The following is a 21232-nucleotide window of genomic DNA, read 5'->3' on the forward strand; positions in this document are numbered from 1 at the left end:
TGTAGTTTGATACTACGTAAATATATTCATTTTTACCAATATTTCGATTCTATTTCATGTAGTATCACGATATGTGATTTGGCCTTCAAATCTCAGAATTTCGCATAATATTGCATTTTAAGCAAGTTTTCTTGCATTTTATTTCGTACGAAAAATCATCGAATTTAGCAATATTTTGACGTTTATCATCCTTTTTTCCTTTATGTGACTTAAACAAAATATCATCGAATTAGGCAATATTTTGCCGTTTTTCCACGTTTTTGTGAATTTTCAGTCTATGGGTATTAATTCATATATATACGATAAAAATTATGCAAACACATAATTGATTAGATAATAACCTTAAATACTTCATTTTCAATCATCTAATTGTTTCTCTTTAAAATACTGAGTAAGATATTGAAAAGGGGAGAAGTTCTGTTTTTATTGCATATATCGACGTTTCAGCCGGATTAGAGCGGTTTTACGTGTAAATCTTCCCTCGGTAATATAAACGGAAAATCAAGAACATTTTAGTTAATTGTAATGAAAACACATTGATTTTTATCATTTGTATTGGAAACAACATTGTCATATGTCTTTTGTTGGATCTAAATAATAAAACCTCGCTCTATGATTGGAAGTTAAATTCCTCAAATATGGTTAAATAGTGACTTTTTTCACGTTTTTCATGTAGTTTGACACTACGTAAATATATTAATTTTAACCAATATTTCGATTCTATTTCATGTAGAATCACGATATGTGATTTGGCCGTCAAATATCAGAATTTCGCCAAATATTGCATTTTAAGCAAGTTTCCTTGCATTTTGTTTCGTACGAAAAATCATCGAATTTAGCAATATTTTGACGTTTATCATCCCCTTTTCCTTTATGTGACTTAAACAAAATATCATCGAATTAGGCAATATTTTGCCGTTTCCACGTTTTTGTGAATTTACAGTCTATGGGTATTAATTCATATATATACGATAAAAATGATGCAAACACATAATTGATTAGATAATAACCTTAAATACTTCATTTTCAATCATCTATTTGTTTCTCGTTAAAATACTGAGTAAGATATTGAAAAGGGGAGAAGAACGGTTTTTATTGCATATATCGACGTTTCAGCCGGATTAGAACGGTTTTACGTGTACATCTTCCCTTGGTAATATAAACGGAAAATCAGGAACATTTTAGTTAATTCTAATGAAAACACATTGATTTTTATCATTTGTATTGGAAACAACATTGTCATATGTCTTTTCTTGGATCTAAATAATACGAAACCTCGCGCTATGATTTGAAGTTAAAATCCTCAAATATGGTTAAATAGTGACTTTTTTCACGTTTTTCATGTAGTTTGATACTACGTAAATATATTCATTTTTACCAATATTTCGATTCTATTTCATGTAGTATCACGATATGTGATTTGGCCTTCAAATCTCAGAATTTCGCATAATATTGCATTTTAAGCAAGTTTTCTTGCATTTTATTTCGTACGAAAAATCATCGAATTTAGCAATATTTTGACGTTTATCAGCCTTTTTTCCTTTATGTGACTTAAACAAAATATCATCGAATTAGGCAATATTTTGCCGTTTTTCCACGTTTTTGTGAATTTTCAGTCTATGGGTATTAATTCATATATATACGAAAAAAATTATGCAAACACATAATTGATTAGATAATAACCTTAAATACTTCATTTTCAATCATCTAATTGTTTCTCTTTAAAATACTGAGTAAGATATTGAAAAGGGGAGAAGTTCTGTTTTTATTGCATATATCGACGTTTCAGCCGGATTAGAGCGGTTTTACGTCTAAATCTTCCCTCGGTAATATAAACGGAAAATCAAGAACATTTTAGTTAATTGTAATGAAAACACATTGATTTTTATCATTTGTATTGGAAACAACATTGTCATATGTCTTTTGTTGGATCTAAATAATAAAACCTCGCTCTATGATTGGAAGTTAAAATCCTCAAATATGGTTAAATAGTGACTTTTTTCACGTTTTTCATGTAGTTTGACACTACGTAAATATATTAATTTTAACCAATATTTTGATTCTATTTCATGTAGAATCTCGATATGTGATTTGGCCGTCAAATATCAGAATTTCGCAAAATATTGCATTTTAAGCAAGTTTCCTTGCATTTTGTTTCGTACGAAAAATCATCGAATTTAGCAATATTTTGACGTTTATCATCCCCTTTTCCTTTATGTGACTTAAACAAAATATCATCGAATTAGGCAATATTTTGCCGTTTTCCACGTTTTTGTGAATTTACAGTCTATGGGTATTAATTCATATATATACGATAAAAATGATGCAAACACATAATTGATTAGATAATAACCTTAAATACTTCATTTTCAATCATCTATTTGTTTCTCGTTAAAATACTGAGTAAGATATTGAAAAGGGGAGAAGTACGGTTTTTATTGCATATATCGACGTTTCAGCCGGATTAGAACGGTTTTACGTGTACATCTTCCCTTGGTAATATAAACGGAAAATCAGGAACATTTTAGTTAATTCTAATGAAAGCACGTTGATTTTTATCATTTGTATTGGAAACAACATTGTCATATGTCTTTTCTTGGATCTAAATAATACGAAACCTCGCGCTATGATTTGAAGTTAAAATCCTCAAATATGGTTAAATAGTGACTTTTTTCACGTTTTTCATGTAGTTTGATACTACGTAAATATATTCATTTTTACCAATATTTCGATTCTATTTCATGTAGTATCACGATATGTGATTTGGCCTTCAAATCTCAGAATTTCGCATAATATTGCATTTTAAGCAAGTTTTCTTGCATTTTATTTCGTACGAAAAATCATCGAATTTAGCAATATTTTGACGTTTATTATCCCCTTTTCCTTTATGTGACTTAAACAAAATATCATCGAATTAGGCAATATTTTGCCGTTTTCCACGTTTTTGTGAATTTTCAGTCTATGGGTATTAATTCATATATATACGATAAAAATGATGCAAACCCATAATTGATTAGATAATAACCTTAAATGCTTCATTTTCAATCATCTAATTGTTTCTCTTTAAAATACTGAGTAAGATATTAAAAACGGGAGAAGTTCGGTTTTTATTGCATATATCGACGTTTCAGCCGGAATAGAGCGGTTTTACGTGTAAATCTTCCCTCGGTAATATAAACGGAAAATCAAGAACATTTTAGTTAATTGTAATGAAAACACATTGATTTTTATCATTTGTATTGGAAACAACATTGTCATATGTCTTTTGTTGGATCTAAATAATAAAACCTCGCTCTATGATTGGAAGTTAAAATCCTCAAATATGGTTAAATAGTGACTTTTTTCACGTTTTTCATGTAGTTTGATACTACGTAAATATATTCATTTTTACCAATATTTCGATTCTATTTCATGTAGTATCACGATATGTGATTTGGCCTTCAAATCTCAGAATTTCGCATAATATTGCATTTTAAGCAAGTTTCCTTGCATTTTATTTCGTACGAAAAATCATCGAATTTAGCAATATTTTGACGTTTATCATCCTTTTTTCCTTTATGTGACTTAAACAAAATATCATCGAATTAGGCAATATTTTGCCGTTTTTCCACGTTTTTGTGAATTTTCAGTCTATGGGTATTAATTCATATATATACGATAACAATTATGCAAACACATAATTGATTAGATAATAACCTTAAATACTTCATTTTCAATCATCTAATTGTTTCTCTTTGAAATAATGAGTAAGATACTGAGAAAAGTATCTAAAATTTATATATTAAAAATTTAGTAAAAGTAAAAATTTTATATTACTATATATATTTTTATATATATTTTTTTATTTTTTTTATATATATTTTTTTTATATATATTTTATTTTACTATACTTTAGTAAAAGTATAGTAAAAATTTAAAATACTGAGAAAAGGGGAGAAGTTCTGTTTTTATTGCATATATCGACGTTTCAGCCGGATTAGAGCGGTTTTACGTGTACATCTTCCCTCGGTAATATAAACGGAAAATCAGGAACATTTTAGTTAATTCTAATGAAAACACATTGATTTTTGTCATTTGTATTGGAAACAGGATTGTCATATGTCTTTTCTTGGATCTAAATAATACGAAACCTCTCCCTATGATTTGAAGTTAAAATCATCAAATATGGTTAAATAGTGACTTTTTTCACGTTTTTCATGTAGTTTGATACTACGTAAATATATTCATTTTTACCAATATTTCGATTCTATTTCATGTAGTATCACGATATGTGATTTGGCCTTCAAATCTCAGAATTTCGCATAATATTGCATTTTAAGCAAGTTTTCTTGCATTTTGTTTCGTACGAAAAATCATCGAATTTAGCAATATTTTGACGTTTATCATCCCCTTTTCCTTTATGTGACTTAAACAAAATATCATCGAATTAGGCAATATTTTGCCGTTTCCACGTTTTTTTGAATTTACAGTCTATGGGTATTAATTCATATATATACGATAAAAATTATGCAAACACATAATTGATTAGATAATAACCTTAAATACTTCATTTTCAATCATCTAATTGTTTCTCTTTAAAATACTGAGTAAGATATTGAAAAGGGGAGAAGTTCTGTTTTTATTGCATATATCGACGTTTCAGCCGGATTAGAGCGGTTTTACGTGTAAATCTTCCCTCGGTAATATAAACGGAAAATCAAGAACATTTTAGTTAATTGTAATGAAAACACATTGATTTTTATCATTTGTATTGGAAACAACATTGTCATATGTCTTTTGTTGGATCTAAATAATAAAACCTCGCTCTATGATTGGAAGTTAAAATCCTCAAATATGGTTAAATAGTGACTTTTTTCACGTTTTTCATGTAGTTTGACACTACGTAAATATATTAATTTTAACCAATATTTCGATTCTATTTCATGTAGAATCTCGATATGTGATTTGGCCGTCAAATATCAGAATTTCGCAAAATATTGCATTTTAAGCAAGTTTCCTTGCATTTTGTTTCGTACGAAAAATCATCGAATTTAGCAATATTTTGACGTTTATCATCCCCTTTTCCTTTATGTGACTTAAACAAAATATCATCGAATTAGGCAATATTTTGCCGTTTTCCACGTTTTTGTGAATTTACAGTCTATGGGTATTAATTCATATATATACGATAAAAATGATGCAAACACATAATTGATTAGATAATAACCTTAAATACTTCATTTTCAATCATCTATTTGTTTCTCGTTAAAATACTGAGTAAGATATTGAAAAGGGGAGAAGTACGGTTTTTATTGCATATATCGACGTTTCAGCCGGATTAGAACGGTTTTACGTGTACATCTTCCCTTGGTAATATAAACGGAAAATCAGGAACATTTTAGTTAATTCTAATGAAAGCACGTTGATTTTTATCATTTGTATTGGAAACAACATTGTCATATGTCTTTTCTTGGATCTAAATAATACGAAACCTCGCGCTATGATTTGAAGTTAAAATCCTCAAATATGGTTAAATAGTGACTTTTTTCACGTTTTTCATGTAGTTTGATACTACGTAAATATATTCATTTTTACCAATATTTCGATTCTATTTCATGTAGTATCACGATATGTGATTTGGCCTTCAAATCTCAGAATTTCGCATAATATTGCATTTTAAGCAAGTTTTCTTGCATTTTATTTCGTACGAAAAATCATCGAATTTAGCAATATTTTGACGTTTATCATCCTTTTTTCCTTTATGTGACTTAAACAAAATATCATCGAATTAGGCAATATTTTGCCGTTTTTCCACGTTTTTGTGAATTTTCAGTCTGTGGGAATTAATTCATATATATACGATAAAAATTATGCAAACACATAATTGATTAGATAATAACCTTAAATACTTCATTTTCAATCATCTAATTGTTTCTCTTTAAAATACTGAGTAAGATATTGAAAAGGGGAGAAGTTCTGTTTTTATTGCATATATTGACGTTTCAGCCGGATTAGAGCGGTTTTACGTGTACATCTTCCCTCGGTAATATAAACGGAAAATCAGGAACATTTTAGTTAATTCTAATGAAAACACATTGATTTTTATCATTTGTATTGGAAACAGGATTGTCATATGTCTTTTCTTGGATCTAAATAATACGAAACCTCTTCCTATGATTTGAAGTTAAAATCATCAAATATGGTTAAATAGTGACTTTTTTCACGTTTTTCATGTAGTTTGATACTACGTAAATATATTCATTTTTACCAATATTTCGATTCTATTTCATGTAGTATCACGATATGTGATTTGGCCTTCAAATCTCAGAATTTCGCATAATATTGCATTTTAAGCAAGTTTTCTTGCATTTTGTTTCGTACGAAAAATCATCGAATTTAGCAATATTTTGACGTTTATCATCCCCTTTTCCTTTATGTGACTTAAACAAAATATCATCGAATTAGGCAATATTTTGCCGTTTCCACGTTTTTTTGAATTTACAGTCTATGGGTATTAATTCATATATATACGATAAAAATGATGCAAACACATAATTGATTAGATAATAACCTTAAATACTTCATTTTCAATCATCTATTTGTTTCTCGTTAAAATACTGACTAAGATATTGAAAAGGGGAGAAGTACGGTTTTTATTGCATATATCGACGTTTCAGCCGGATTAGAACGGTTTTACGTGTACATCTTCCCTTGGTAATATAAACGGAAAATCAGGAACATTTTAGTTAATTCAAATGAAAACACATTGATTTTTATCATTTGTATTGGAAACAACATTGTCATATGTCTTTTCTTGGATCTAAATAATACGAAACCTCGCGCTATGATTTGAAGTTAAAATCCTCAAATATGGTTAAATAGTGACTTTTTTCACGTTTTTCATGTAGTTTGATACTACGTAAATATATTCATTTTTACCAATATTTCGATTCTATTTCATGTAGTATCACGATATGTGATTTGGCCTTCAAATCTCAGAATTTCGCATAATATTGCATTTTAAGCAAGTTTTCTTGCATTTTATTTCGTACGAAAAATCATCGAATTTAGCAATATTTTGACGTTTATCATCCTTTTTTCCTTTATGTGACTTAAGCAAAATATCATCGAATTAGGCAATATTTTGCCGTTTTTCCACGTTTTTGTGAATTTTCAGTCTATGGGTATTAATTAATATATATACGATAAAAATTATGCAAACACATAATTGATTAGATAATAACCTTAAATACTTCATTTTCAATCATCTAATTGTTTCTCTTTAAAATACTGAGTAAGATATTGAAAAGGGGAGAAGTTCTGTTTTTATTGCATATATCGACGTTTCAGCCGGATTAGAGCGGTTTTGCGTGTAAATCTTCCCTCGGTAATATAAACGGAAAATCAAGAACATTTTAGTTAATTGTAATGAAAACACATTGATTTTTATCATTTGTATTGGAAACAACATTGTCATATGTCTTTTGTTGGATCTAAATAATAAAACCTCGCTCTATGATTGGAAGTTAAAATCCTCAAATATGGTTAAATAGTGACTTTTTTCACGTTTTTCATGTAGTTTGACACTACGTAAATATATTAATTTTAACCAATATTTCGATTCTATTTCATGTAGAATCACGATATGTGATTTGGCCGTCAAATATCAGAATTTCGCAAAATATTGCATTTTAAGCAAGTTTCCTTGCATTTTGTTTCGTACGAAAAATCATCGAATTTAGCAATATTTTGACGTTTATCATCCCCTTTTCCTTTATGTGACTTAAACAAAATATCATCGAATTAGGCAATATTTTGCCGTTTCCACGTTTTTGTGAATTTACAGTCTATGGGTATTAATTCATATATATACGATAAAAATGATGCAAACACATAATTGATTAGATAATAACCTTAAATACTTCATTTTCAATCATCTATTTGTTTCTCGTTAAAATACTGAGTAAGATATTGAAAAGGGGAGAAGAACGGTTTTTATTGCATATATCGACGTTTCAGCCGGATTAGAACGGTTTTACGTGTACATCTTCCCTTGGTAATATAAACGGAAAATCAGGAACATTTTAGTTAATTCTAATGAAAACACATTGATTTTTATCATTTGTATTGGAAACAACATTGTCATATGTCTTTTCTTGGATCTAAATAATACGAAACCTCGCGCTATGATTTGAAGTTAAAATCCTCAAATATGGTTAAATAGTGACTTTTTTCACGTTTTTCATGTAGTTTGATACTACGTAAATATATTCATTTTTACCAATATTTCGATTCTATTTCATGTAGTATCACGATATGTGATTTGGCCTTCAAATCTCAGAATTTCGCATAATATTGCATTTTAAGCAAGTTTCCTTGCATTTTGTTTCGTACGAAAAATCATCGAATTTAGCAATATTTTGACGTTTATCATCCCCTTTTCCTTTATGTGACTTAAACAAAATATCATCGAATTAGGCAATATTTTGCCGTTTTTCCACGTTTTTGTGAATTTTCAGTCTATGGGTATTAATTCATATATATACGATAAAAATTATGCAAACACATAATTGATTAGATAATAACCTTAAATACTTCATTTTCAATCATCTAATTGTTTCTCTTTAAAATACTGAGTAAGATATTGAAAAGGGGAGAAGTTCTGTTTTTATTGCATATATCGACGTTTCAGCCGGATTAGAGCGGTTTTACGTGTAAATCTTCCCTCGGTAATATAAACGGAAAATCAAGAACATTTTAGTTAATTGTAATGAAAACACATTGATTTTTATCATTTGTATTGGAAACAACATTGTCATATGTCTTTTGTTGGATCTAAATAATAAAACCTCGCTCTATGATTGGAAGTTAAAATCCTCAAATATGGTTAAATAGTGACTTTTTTCACGTTTTTCATGTAGTTTGATACTACGTAAATATATTCATTTTTACCAATATTTCGATTCTATTTCATGTAGTATCACGATATGTGATTTGGCCTTCAAATCTCAGAATTTCGCATAATATTGCATTTTAAGCAAGTTTTCTTGCATTTTGTTTCGTACGAAAAATCATCGAATTTAGCAATATTTTGACGTTTATTATCCCCTTTTCCTTTATGTGACTTAAACAAAATATCATCGAATTAGGCAATATTTTGCCGTTTTCCACGTTTTTGTGAATTTTCAGTCTATGGGTATTAATTCATATATATACGATAAAAATGATGCAAACCCATAATTGATTAGATAATAACCTTAAATACTTCATTTTCAATCATCTAATTGTTTCTCTTTAAAATACTGAGTAAGATATTAAAAACGGGAGAAGTTCGGTTTTTATTGCATATATCGACGTTTCAGCCGGAATAGAGCGGTTTTACGTGTAAATCTTCCCTCGGTAATATAAACGGAAAATCAAGAACATTTTAGTTAATTGTAATGAAAACACATTGATTTTTATCATTTGTATTGGAAACAACATTGTCATGTCTTTTGTTGGATCTAAATAATAAAACCTCGCTCTATGATTGGAAGTTAAAATCCTCAAATATGGTTAAATAGTGACTTTTTTCACGTTTTTCATGTAGTTTGATACTACGTAAATATATTCATTTTTACCAATATTTCGATTCTATTTCATGTAGTATCACGATATGTGATTTGGCCTTCAAATCTCAGAATTTCGCATAATATTGCATTTTAAGCAAGTTTTCTTGCATTTTATTTCGTACGAAAAATCATCGAATTTAGCAATATTTTGACGTTTATCATCCTTTTTTCCTTTATGTGACTTAAACAAAATATCATCGAATTAGGCAATATTTTGCCGTTTTTCCACGTTTTTGTGAATTTTCAGTCTATGGGTATTAATTCATATATATACGATAACAATTATGCAAACACATAATTGATTAGATAATAACCTTAAATACTTCATTTTCAATCATCTAATTGTTTCTCTTTGAAATAATGAGTAAGATACTGAGAAAAGTATCTAAAATTTATATATTAAAAATTTAGTAAAAGTAAAAATTTTATATTACTATATATATTTTTATATATATTTTTTTATTTTTTTTATATATATTTTTTTTATATATATTTTATTTTACTATACTTTAGTAAAAGTATAGTAAAAATTTAAAATACTGAGAAAAGGGGAGAAGTTCTGTTTTTATTGCATATATCGACGTTTCAGCCGGATTAGAGCGGTTTTACGTGTACATCTTCCCTCGGTAATATAAACGGAAAATCAGGAACATTTTAGTTAATTCTAATGAAAACACATTGATTTTTGTCATTTGTATTGGAAACAGGATTGTCTTGTCTTTTCTTGGATCTAAATAATACGAAACCTCTCCCTATGATTTGAAGTTAAAATCATCAAATATGGTTAAATAGTGACTTTTTTCACGTTTTTCATGTAGTTTGATACTACGTAAATATATTCATTTTTACCAATATTTCGATTCTATTTCATGTAGTATCACGATATGTGATTTGGCCTTCAAATCTCAGAATTTCGCATAATATTGCATTTTAAGCAAGTTTTCTTGCATTTTGTTTCGTACGAAAAATCATCGAATTTAGCAATATTTTGACGTTTATCATCCCCTTTTCCTTTATGTGACTTAAACAAAATATCATCGAATTAGGCAATATTTTGCCGTTTCCACGTTTTTTTGAATTTACAGTCTATGGGTATTAATTCATATATATACGATAAAAATTATGCAAACACATAATTGATTAGATAATAACCTTAAATACTTCATTTTCAATCATCTAATTGTTTCTCTTTAAAATACTGAGTAAGATATTGAAAAGGGGAGAAGTTCTGTTTTTATTGCATATATCGACGTTTCAGCCGGATTAGAGCGGTTTTACGTGTAAATCTTCCCTCGGTAATATAAACGGAAAATCAAGAACATTTTAGTTAATTGTAATGAAAACACATTGATTTTTATCATTTGTATTGGAAACAACATTGTCATATGTCTTTTGTTGGATCTAAATAATAAAACCTCGCTCTATGATTGGAAGTTAAAATCCTCAAATATGGTTAAATAGTGACTTTTTTCACGTTTTTCATGTAGTTTGACACTACGTAAATATATTAATTTTAACCAATATTTCGATTCTATTTCATGTAGAATCTCGATATGTGATTTGGCCGTCAAATATCAGAATTTCGCAAAATATTGCATTTTAAGCAAGTTTCTTGCATTTTGTTTCGTACGAAAAATCATCGAATTTAGCAATATTTTGACGTTTATCATCCCCTTTTCCTTTATGTGACTTAAACAAAATATCATCGAATTAGGCAATATTTTGCCGTTTTCCACGTTTTTGTGAATTTACAGTCTATGGGTATTAATTCATATATATACGATAAAAATGATGCAAACACATAATTGATTAGATAATAACCTTAAATACTTCATTTTCAATCATCTATTTGTTTCTCGTTAAAATACTGAGTAAGATATTGAAAAGGGGAGAAGTACGGTTTTTATTGCATATATCGACGTTTCAGCCGGATTAGAACGGTTTTACGTGTACATCTTCCCTTGGTAATATAAACGGAAAATCAGGAACATTTTAGTTAATTCTAATGAAAGCACGTTGATTTTTATCATTTGTATTGGAAACAACATTGTCATATGTCTTTTCTTGGATCTAAATAATACGAAACCTCGCGCTATGATTTGAAGTTAAAATCCTCAAATATGGTTAAATAGTGACTTTTTTCACGTTTTTCATGTAGTTTGATACTACGTAAATATATTCATTTTTACCAATATTTCGATTCTATTTCATGTAGTATCACGATATGTGATTTGGCCTTCAAATCTCAGAATTTCGCATAATATTGCATTTTAAGCAAGTTTTCTTGCATTTTATTTCGTACGAAAAATCATCGAATTTAGCAATATTTTGACGTTTATCATCCTTTTTTCCTTTATGTGACTTAAACAAAATATCATCGAATTAGGCAATATTTTGCCGTTTTTCCACGTTTTTGTGAATTTTCAGTCTGTGGGTATTAATTCATATATATACGATAAAAATTATGCAAACACATAATTGATTAGATAATAACCTTAAATACTTCATTTTCAATCATCTAATTGTTTCTCTTTAAAATACTGAGTAAGATATTGAAAAGGGGAGAAGTTCTGTTTTTATTGCATATATTGACGTTTCAGCCGGATTAGAGCGGTTTTACGTGTACATCTTCCCTCGGTAATATAAACGGAAAATCAGGAACATTTTAGTTAATTCTAATGAAAACACATTGATTTTTATCATTTGTATTGGAAACAGGATTGTCATATGTCTTTTCTTGGATCTAAATAATACGAAACCTCTTCCTATGATTTGAAGTTAAAATCATCAAATATGGTTAAATAGTGACTTTTTTCACGTTTTTCATGTAGTTTGATACTACGTAAATATATTCATTTTTACCAATATTTCGATTCTATTTCATGTAGTATCACGATATGTGATTTGGCCTTCAAATCTCAGAATTTCGCATAATATTGCATTTTAAGCAAGTTTTCTTGCATTTTGTTTCGTACGAAAAATCATCGAATTTAGCAATATTTTGACGTTTATCATCCCCTTTTCCTTTATGTGACTTAAACAAAATATCATCGAATTAGGCAATATTTTGCCGTTTCCACGTTTTTTTGAATTTACAGTCTATGGGTATTAATTCATATATATACGATAAAAATGATGCAAACACATAATTGATTAGATAATAACCTTAAATACTTCATTTTCAATCATCTATTTGTTTCTCGTTAAAATACTGACTAAGATATTGAAAAGGGGAGAAGTTACGGTTTTTATTGCATATATCGACGTTTCAGCCGGATTAGAAGCGGTTTTACGTGTACATCTTCCCTTCGGTAATATAAACGGAAAATCAGGAACATTTTAGTTAATTCTAATGAAAACACATTGATTTTTATCATTTGTATTGGAAACAACATTGTCATATGTCTTTTCTTGGATCTAAATAATACGAAACCTCGCGCTATGATTTGAAGTTAAAATCCTCAAATATGGTTAAATAGTGACTTTTTTCACGTTTTTCATGTAGTTTGATACTACGTAAATATATTCATTTTAACCAATATTTCGATTCTATTTCATGTAGTAATCACGATATGTGATTTGGCCGTCAAATCTCAGAATTTCGCATAATATTGCATTTTAAGCAAGTTTCCTTGCATTTTGTTTCGTACGAAAAATCATCGAATTTAGCAATATTTTGACGTTTATCATCCCTTTTCCTTTATGTGACTTAAACAAAATATCATCGAATTAGGCAATATTTTGCCGTTTTTCCACGTTTTTGTGAATCTTCAGTCTATGGGTATTAATTCATATATATACGATAAAAATTATGCAAACACATAATTAGATAATAACCTTAAATACTTCATTTTCAATCATCTAATTGTTTCTCTTTAAAATACTGAGTAAGATATTGAAAAGGGGAGAAGTTCTGTTTTTATTGCATATATCGACGTTTCAGCCGGATTAGAGCGGTTTTACGTGTACATCTTCCATCGGTAATATAAACGGAAAATCAGGAACATTTTAGTTAATTCTAATGAAAACACATTGATTTTTATCATTTGTATTGGAAACAACATTGTCATATGTCTTTTGTTGGATCTAAATAATACGAAACCTCGCTCTATGATTTGAAGTTAAAATCCTCATATATGGTTAAATAGTGACATTTTTTCACGTTTTCATGTAGTTTGACTACTACATAAATATATTCATTTTAACCAATATTTCGATTCTATTTCATGTAGAATCACGATATGTGATTTGGCCGTCAAATATCAGAATTTCGCATAATATTGCATTTTAAGCAAGTTTTCCTTGCATTTTTTTTGTACGAAAAATCATCGAATTTAGCAATATTTTAACGTTTATCATCTCCTTTTTCCTTTATGTGACTTAAACAAAATATCATCGAATTAGGCAATATTTTGCCGTTTTCCACGTTTTTGTGAATTTTCAGTCTATAGGTATTAATTCATTATATATACGATAAAAATGATGCAAACACATAATTGATTAGATAATAACCTTAAATACTTCATTTTCAATCAACTATTTGTTTCTCGTTAAAATACTGAGTAAGATATTGCAAAGGGGAGAAGTTACGGTTTTTATTGCATATATCGACGTTTCAGCCGGAATTAGAGCGGTTTTACGTGTAAATCTTCCCTCGGTAATATAAACGGAAAATCAAGAACATTTTAGTTAATTGTAATGAAAACACATTGATTTTTATCATTTGTATTGGAAACAGGATTGTCATATGTCTTTTGTTGGATCTAAATAATAAAACCTCGCTCTATGATTGGAAGTTAAAATCCTCAAATATGGTTAAATAGTGACTTTTTTCACGTTTTTCCTGTAGTTTGACAATACGTAAATATATTAATTTTAACCAATATTTCGATTCTATTTCATGTAGAATCACGATATCTGATTTGGCCGTCAAATATCAGAATTTCGCAAAATATTGCATTTTAAGCAAGTTTCCTTGCATTTTGTTTCGTACGAAAAATCATCGAATTTAGCAATATTTTGACGTTTATCATCCCTTTTCCTTTATGTGACTTAAACAAAATATCATCGAATTAGGCAATATTTTGCCGTTTTCCACGTTTTTGTGAATTTACAGTCTATGGGTATTAATTCATATATATAGGATAAAAATGATGCAAACACATAATTGATTAGATAATAACCTTAAATACTTAATTTTCAATCATCTATTTGTTTCTCGTTAAAATACTGAGTAAGATATTGAAAAGGGGAGAAGTACGGTTTTTATTGCATATATCGACGTTTCAGCCGGATTAGAACGGTTTTACGTGTACATCTTCCCTTGGTAATATAAACGGAAAATCAGGAACATTTTAGTTAATTCTAATGAAAACACATTGATTTTTATCATTTGCATTGGAAACAACATTGTCATATGTCTTTTCTTGGATCTAAATAATACGAAACCTCGCGCTATGATTTGAAGTTAAAATCCTCAAATATGGTTAAATAGTGACTTTTTTCACGTTTTTCATGTAGTTTGATACTACGTAAATATATTCATTTTTACCAATATTTCGATTCTATTTCATGTAGTATCACGAAATGTGATTTAGCCTTCAAATCTCAGAATTTCGCATAATATTGCATTTTAAGCAAGTTTTCTTGCATTTTATTTCGTACGAAAAATCATCGAATTTAGCAATATTTTGACGTTTATCATCCTTTTTTCCTTCATGTGACTTAAACAAAATATCATCGAATTAGGCAATATTTTGCCGGTTTTCCACGTTTTTGTGAATTTTCAGTCTATGGGTATTAATTCATATATATACGATAAAAATTATGCAAACACATAATTGATTAGATAATAACCTTAAATACTTCATTTTCAATCATCTAATTGTTTCTCTTTAAAATACTGAGTAAGATATTGAAAAGGGGAGAAGTTCTGTTTTTATTGCATATATCGACGTTTCAGCCGGATTAGAGCGGTTTTACGTGTAAATCTTCCCTCGGTAATATAAACGGAAAATCAAGAACATTTTAGTTAATTGTAATGAAAACACATTGATTTTTATCATTTGTATTGGAAACAACATTGTCATATGTCTTTTGTTGGATCTAAATAATAAAACCTCGCTCTATGATTGGAAGCTAAAATCCTCAAATATGGTTAAATAGTGACTTTTTTCACGTTTTTCATGTAGTTTGACACTACGTAAATATATTCATTTTTACCAATATTTCGATTCTATTTCATGTAGTATCACGATATTTGATTTGGCCTTCAAATCTCAGAATTTCGCATAATATTGCATTTTAAGCAAGTTTTCTTGCATTTTATTTCGTACGAAAAATCATCGAATTTAGCAATATTTTGACGTTTATCATCCTTTTTTTCTTTATGTGACTTAAACAAAATATCATCGAATTAGGCAATATTTTGCCGTTTTTCCACGTTTTTGTGAATTTTCAGTCTATGGGTATTAATTCATATATATACGATAAAAAATATGCAAACACATAATTGATTAGATAATAACCTTAAATACTTCATTTTCAATCATCTAATTGTTTCTCTTTAAAATACTGAGTAAGATATTGAAAAGGGGAGAAGTTCTGTTTTTATTGCATATATCGACGTTTCAGCCGGATTAGAGCGGTTTTACGTGTACATCTTCCCTCGGTAATATAAACGGAAAATCAGGAACATTTTAGTTAATTCTAATGAAAACACATTGATTTTTATCATTTGTATTGGAAACAGGATTGTCATATGTCTTTTCTTGGATCTAAATAATATGAAACCTCCCCCTATGATTTGAATTTAAAATCATCAAATATGGTTAAATAGTGACTTTTTTCACGTTTTTCATGTAGTTTGATACTACGTAAATATATTCATTTTTACCAATATTTCGATTCTATTTCATGTAGTATCACGATATGTGATTTGGCCTTCAAATCTCAGAATTTCGCATAATATTGCATTTTAAGCAAGTTTTCTTGCATTTTGTTTCGTACGAAAAATCATCGAATTTAGCAATATTTTGACGTTTATTATCCCCTTTTCCTTTATGTGACTTAAACAAAATATCATCGAATTAGGCAATATTTTGCCGTTTTCCACGTTTTTGTGAATTTTCAGTCTATGGGTATTAATTCATATATATACGATGAAAATGATGCAAACCCATAATTGATTAGATAATAACCTTAAATACTTCATTTTCAATCATCTAATTGTTTCTCTTTAAAATACTGAGTAAGATATTGAAAAGGGGAGAAGTTCGGTTTTTATTGCATATATCGACGCTTCAGCCGGATTAGAGCGGTTTTACGTGTAAATCTTCCCTCGGTAATATAAACGGAAAATCAAGAACATTTTAGTTAATTGTAATGAAAACACACTGATTTTTATCATTTGTATTGGAAACAACATTGTCATATGTCTTTTGTTGGATCTAAATAATAAAACCTCGCTCTATGATTGGAAGTTAAAATCCTCAAATATGGTTAAATAGTGACTTTTTTCACGTTTTTCATGTAGTTTGACACTACGTAAATATATTCATTTTTACCAATATTTCGATTCTATTTCATGTAGTATCACGATATTTGATTTGGCCTTCAAATCTCAGAATTTCGCATAATATTGCATTTTAAGCAAGTTTTCTTGCATTTTTTTCGTACGAAAAATCATCGAATTTAGCAATATTTTAACGTTTATCATCCTTTTTTCCTTTATGTGACTTAAACAAAATATCATCGAATTAGGCAATATTTTGCCGTTTTTCCACGTTTTTGTGAATCTTCAGTCTATGGGTATTAATTCATATATATACGATAAAAATTATGCAAACACATAATTGATTAGATAATAACCTTAAATACTTCATTTTCAATCATCTAATTGTTTCTCTTTAAAATACTGAGTAAGATATTGAAAAGGGGAGAAGTTCTGTTTTTATTGCATATATCGACGTTTCAGCCGGATTAGAGCGGTTTTACGTGTACATCTTCCATCGGTAATATAAACGGAAAATCAGGAACATTTTAGTTAATTCTAATGAAAACACATTGATTTTTATCATTTGTATTGGAAACAACATTGTCATATGTCTTTTCTTGGATCTAAATAATACGAAACCTCGCTCTATGATTTGAAGTTAAAATCCTCATATATGGTTAAATAGTGACATTTTTCACGTTTTCATGTAGTTTGATACTACATAAATATATTCATTTTAACCAATATTTTGATTCTATTTCATGTAGAATCACGATATGTGATTTGGCCGTCAAATATCAGAATTTCGCATAATATTGCATTTTAAGCAAGTTTTCTTGCATTTTTTTCGTACGAAAAATCATCGAATTTAGCAATATTTTAACGTTTATCATCCTTTTTTCCTTTATGTGACTTAAACAAAATATCATCGAATTAGGCAATATTTTGCCGTTTTTCCACGTTTTTTGTGAATTTTCAGTCTATAGGTATTAATTCATTATATATACGATAAAAATGATGCAAACACATAATTGATTAGATAATAACCTTAAATACTTCATTTTCAATCAACTGTTTGTTTCTCGTTAAAATACTGAGTAAGATATTGCAAAGGGGAGAAGTTCGGTTTTTATTGCATATATCGACGTTTCAGCCGGAATAGAGCGGTTTTACGTGTAAATCTTCCCTCGGTAATATAAACGGAAAATCAAGAACATTTTAGTTAATTGTAATGAAAACACATTGATTTTTATCATTTGTATTGGAAACAGGATTGTCATATGTCTTTTGTTGGATCTAAATAATAAAACCTCGCTCTATGATTGGAAGTTAAAATCCTCAAATATGGTTAAATAGTGACTTTTTTCACGTTTTTCATGTAGTTTGACACTACGTAAATATATTAATTTTAACCAATATTTCGATTCTATTTCATGTAGAATCACGATATGTGATTTGGCCGTCAAATATCAGAATTTCGCAAAATATTGCATTTTAAGCAAGTTTCCTTGCATTTTGTTTCGTACGAAAAATCATCGAATTTAGCAATATTTTGACGTTTATCATCCCCTTTTCCTTTATGTGACTTAAACAAAATATCATCGAATTAGGCAATATTTTGCCGTTTTCCACGTTTTTGTGAATTTACAGTCTATGGGTATTAATTCATATATATAGGATAAAAATGATGCAAACACATAATTGATTAGATAATAACCTTAAATACTTCATTTTCAATCATCTATTTGTTTCTCGTTAAAATACTGAGTAAGATATTGAAAAGGGGAGAAGTACGGTTTTTATTGCATATATCGACGTTTCAGCCGGATTAGAACGGTTTTACGTGTACATCTTCCCTTGGTAATATAAACGGAAAATCAGGAACATTTTAGTTAATTCTAATGAAAACACATTGATTTTTATCATTTGCATTGGAAACAACATTGTCATATGTCTTTTCTTGGATCTAAATAATACGAAACCTCGCGCTATGATTTGAAGTTAAAATCCTCAAATATGGTTAAATAGTGACTTTTTTCACGTTTTTCATGTAGTTTGATACTACGTAAATATATTCATTTTTACCAATATTTCGATTCTATTTCATGTAGTATCACGAAATGTGATTTAGCCTTCAAATCTCAGAATTTCGCATAATATTGCATTTTAAGCAAGTTTTCTTGCATTTTATTTCGTACGAAAAATCATCGAATTTAGCAATATTTTGACGTTTATCATCCTTTTTTCCTTTATGTGACTTAAACAAAATATCATCGAATTAGGCAATATTTTGCCGGTTTTCCACGTTTTTGTGAATTTTCAGTCTATGGGTATTAATTCATATATATACGATAAAAATTATGCAAACACATAATTGATTAGATAATAACCTTAAATACTTCATTTTCAATCATCTAATTGTTTCTCTTTAAAATACTGAGTAAGATATTGAAAAGGGGAGAAGTTCTGTTTTTATTGCATATATCGACGTTTCAGCCGGATTAGAGCGGTTTTACGTGTACATCTTCCCTCGGTAATATAAACGGAAAATCAGGAACATTTTAGTTAATTCTAATGAAAACACATTGATTTTTATCATTTGTATTGGAAACAGGATTGTCATATGTCTTTTCTTGGATCTAAATAATACGAAACCTCTCCCTATGATTTGAATTTAAAATCATCAAATATGGTTAAATAGTGACTTTTTTCACGTTTTTCATGTAGTTTGATACTACGTAAATATATTCATTTTTACCAATATTTCGATTCTATTTCATGTAGTATCACGATATGTGATTTGGCCTTCAAATCTCAGAATTTCGCATAATATTGCATTTTAAGCAAGTTTTCTTGCATTTTGTTTCGTACGAAAAATCATCGAATTTAGCAATATTTTGACGTTTATTATCCCCTTTTCCTTTATGTGACTTAAACAAAATATCATCGAATTAGGCAATATTTTGCCGTTTTCCACGTTTTTGTGAATTTTCAGTCTATGGGTATTAATTCATATATATACGATGAAAATGATGCAAACCCATAATTGATTAGATAATAACCTTAAATACTTCATTTTCAATCATCTAATTGTTTCTCTTTAAAATACTGAGTAAGATATTGAAAAGGGGAGAAGTTCGGTTTTTATTGCATATATCGACGTTTCAGCCGGATTAGAGCGGTTTTACGTGTAAATCTTCCCTCGGTAATATAAACGGAAAATCAAGAACATTTTAGTTAATTGTAATGAAAACACATTGATTTTTATCATTTGTATTGGAAACAACATTGTCATATGTCTTTTGTTGGATCTAAATAATAAAACCTCGCTCTATGATTGGAAGCTAAAATCCTCAAATATGGTTAAATAGTGACTTTTTTCACGTTTTTCATGTAGTTTGACACTACGTAAATATATTCATTTTTACCAATATTTCGATTCTATTTCATGTAGTATCACGATATTTGATTTGGCCTTCAAATCTCAGAACTTCGCATAATATTGCATTTTAAGCAAGTTTTCTTGCATTTTTTTCGTACGAAAAATCATCGAATTTAGCAATATTTTAACGTTTATCATCCTTTTTTCCTTTATGTGACTTAAACAAAATATCATCGAATTAGGCAATATTTTGCCGTTTTTCCACGTTTTTGTGAATCTTCAGTCTATGGGTCTATTCATATCTTCAGTCTATTCATATATATACGATAAAAATTATGCAAACACATAATTGATTAGATAATAACCTTAAATACTTCATTTTCAATCATCTAATTGTTTCTCTTTAAAATACTGAGTAAGATATTGAAAAGGGGAGAAGTTCTGTTTTTATTGCATATATCGACGTTTCAGCCGGATTAGAGCGGTTTTACGTGTACATCTTCCATCGGTAATATAAACGGAAAATCAGGAACATTTTAGTTAATTCTAATGAAAACACATTGATTTTTATGATTTGTATTGGAAACAACATTGTCATATGTCTTTTCCTGGATCTAAATAATACGAAACCTCGCTCTATGATTTGAAGTTAAAATCCTCATATATGGTTAAATAGTGACATTTTTCACGTTTTCATGTAGTTTGATACTACATAAATATATTCATTTTAACCAATATTTTGATTCTATTTCATGTAGAATCACG

Source organism: Procambarus clarkii, chromosome 48 (assembly GCF_040958095.1).
Source record: "Procambarus clarkii isolate CNS0578487 chromosome 48, FALCON_Pclarkii_2.0, whole genome shotgun sequence".
In the NCBI taxonomy this organism is placed as follows: domain Eukaryota; kingdom Metazoa; phylum Arthropoda; class Malacostraca; order Decapoda; family Cambaridae; genus Procambarus; species Procambarus clarkii.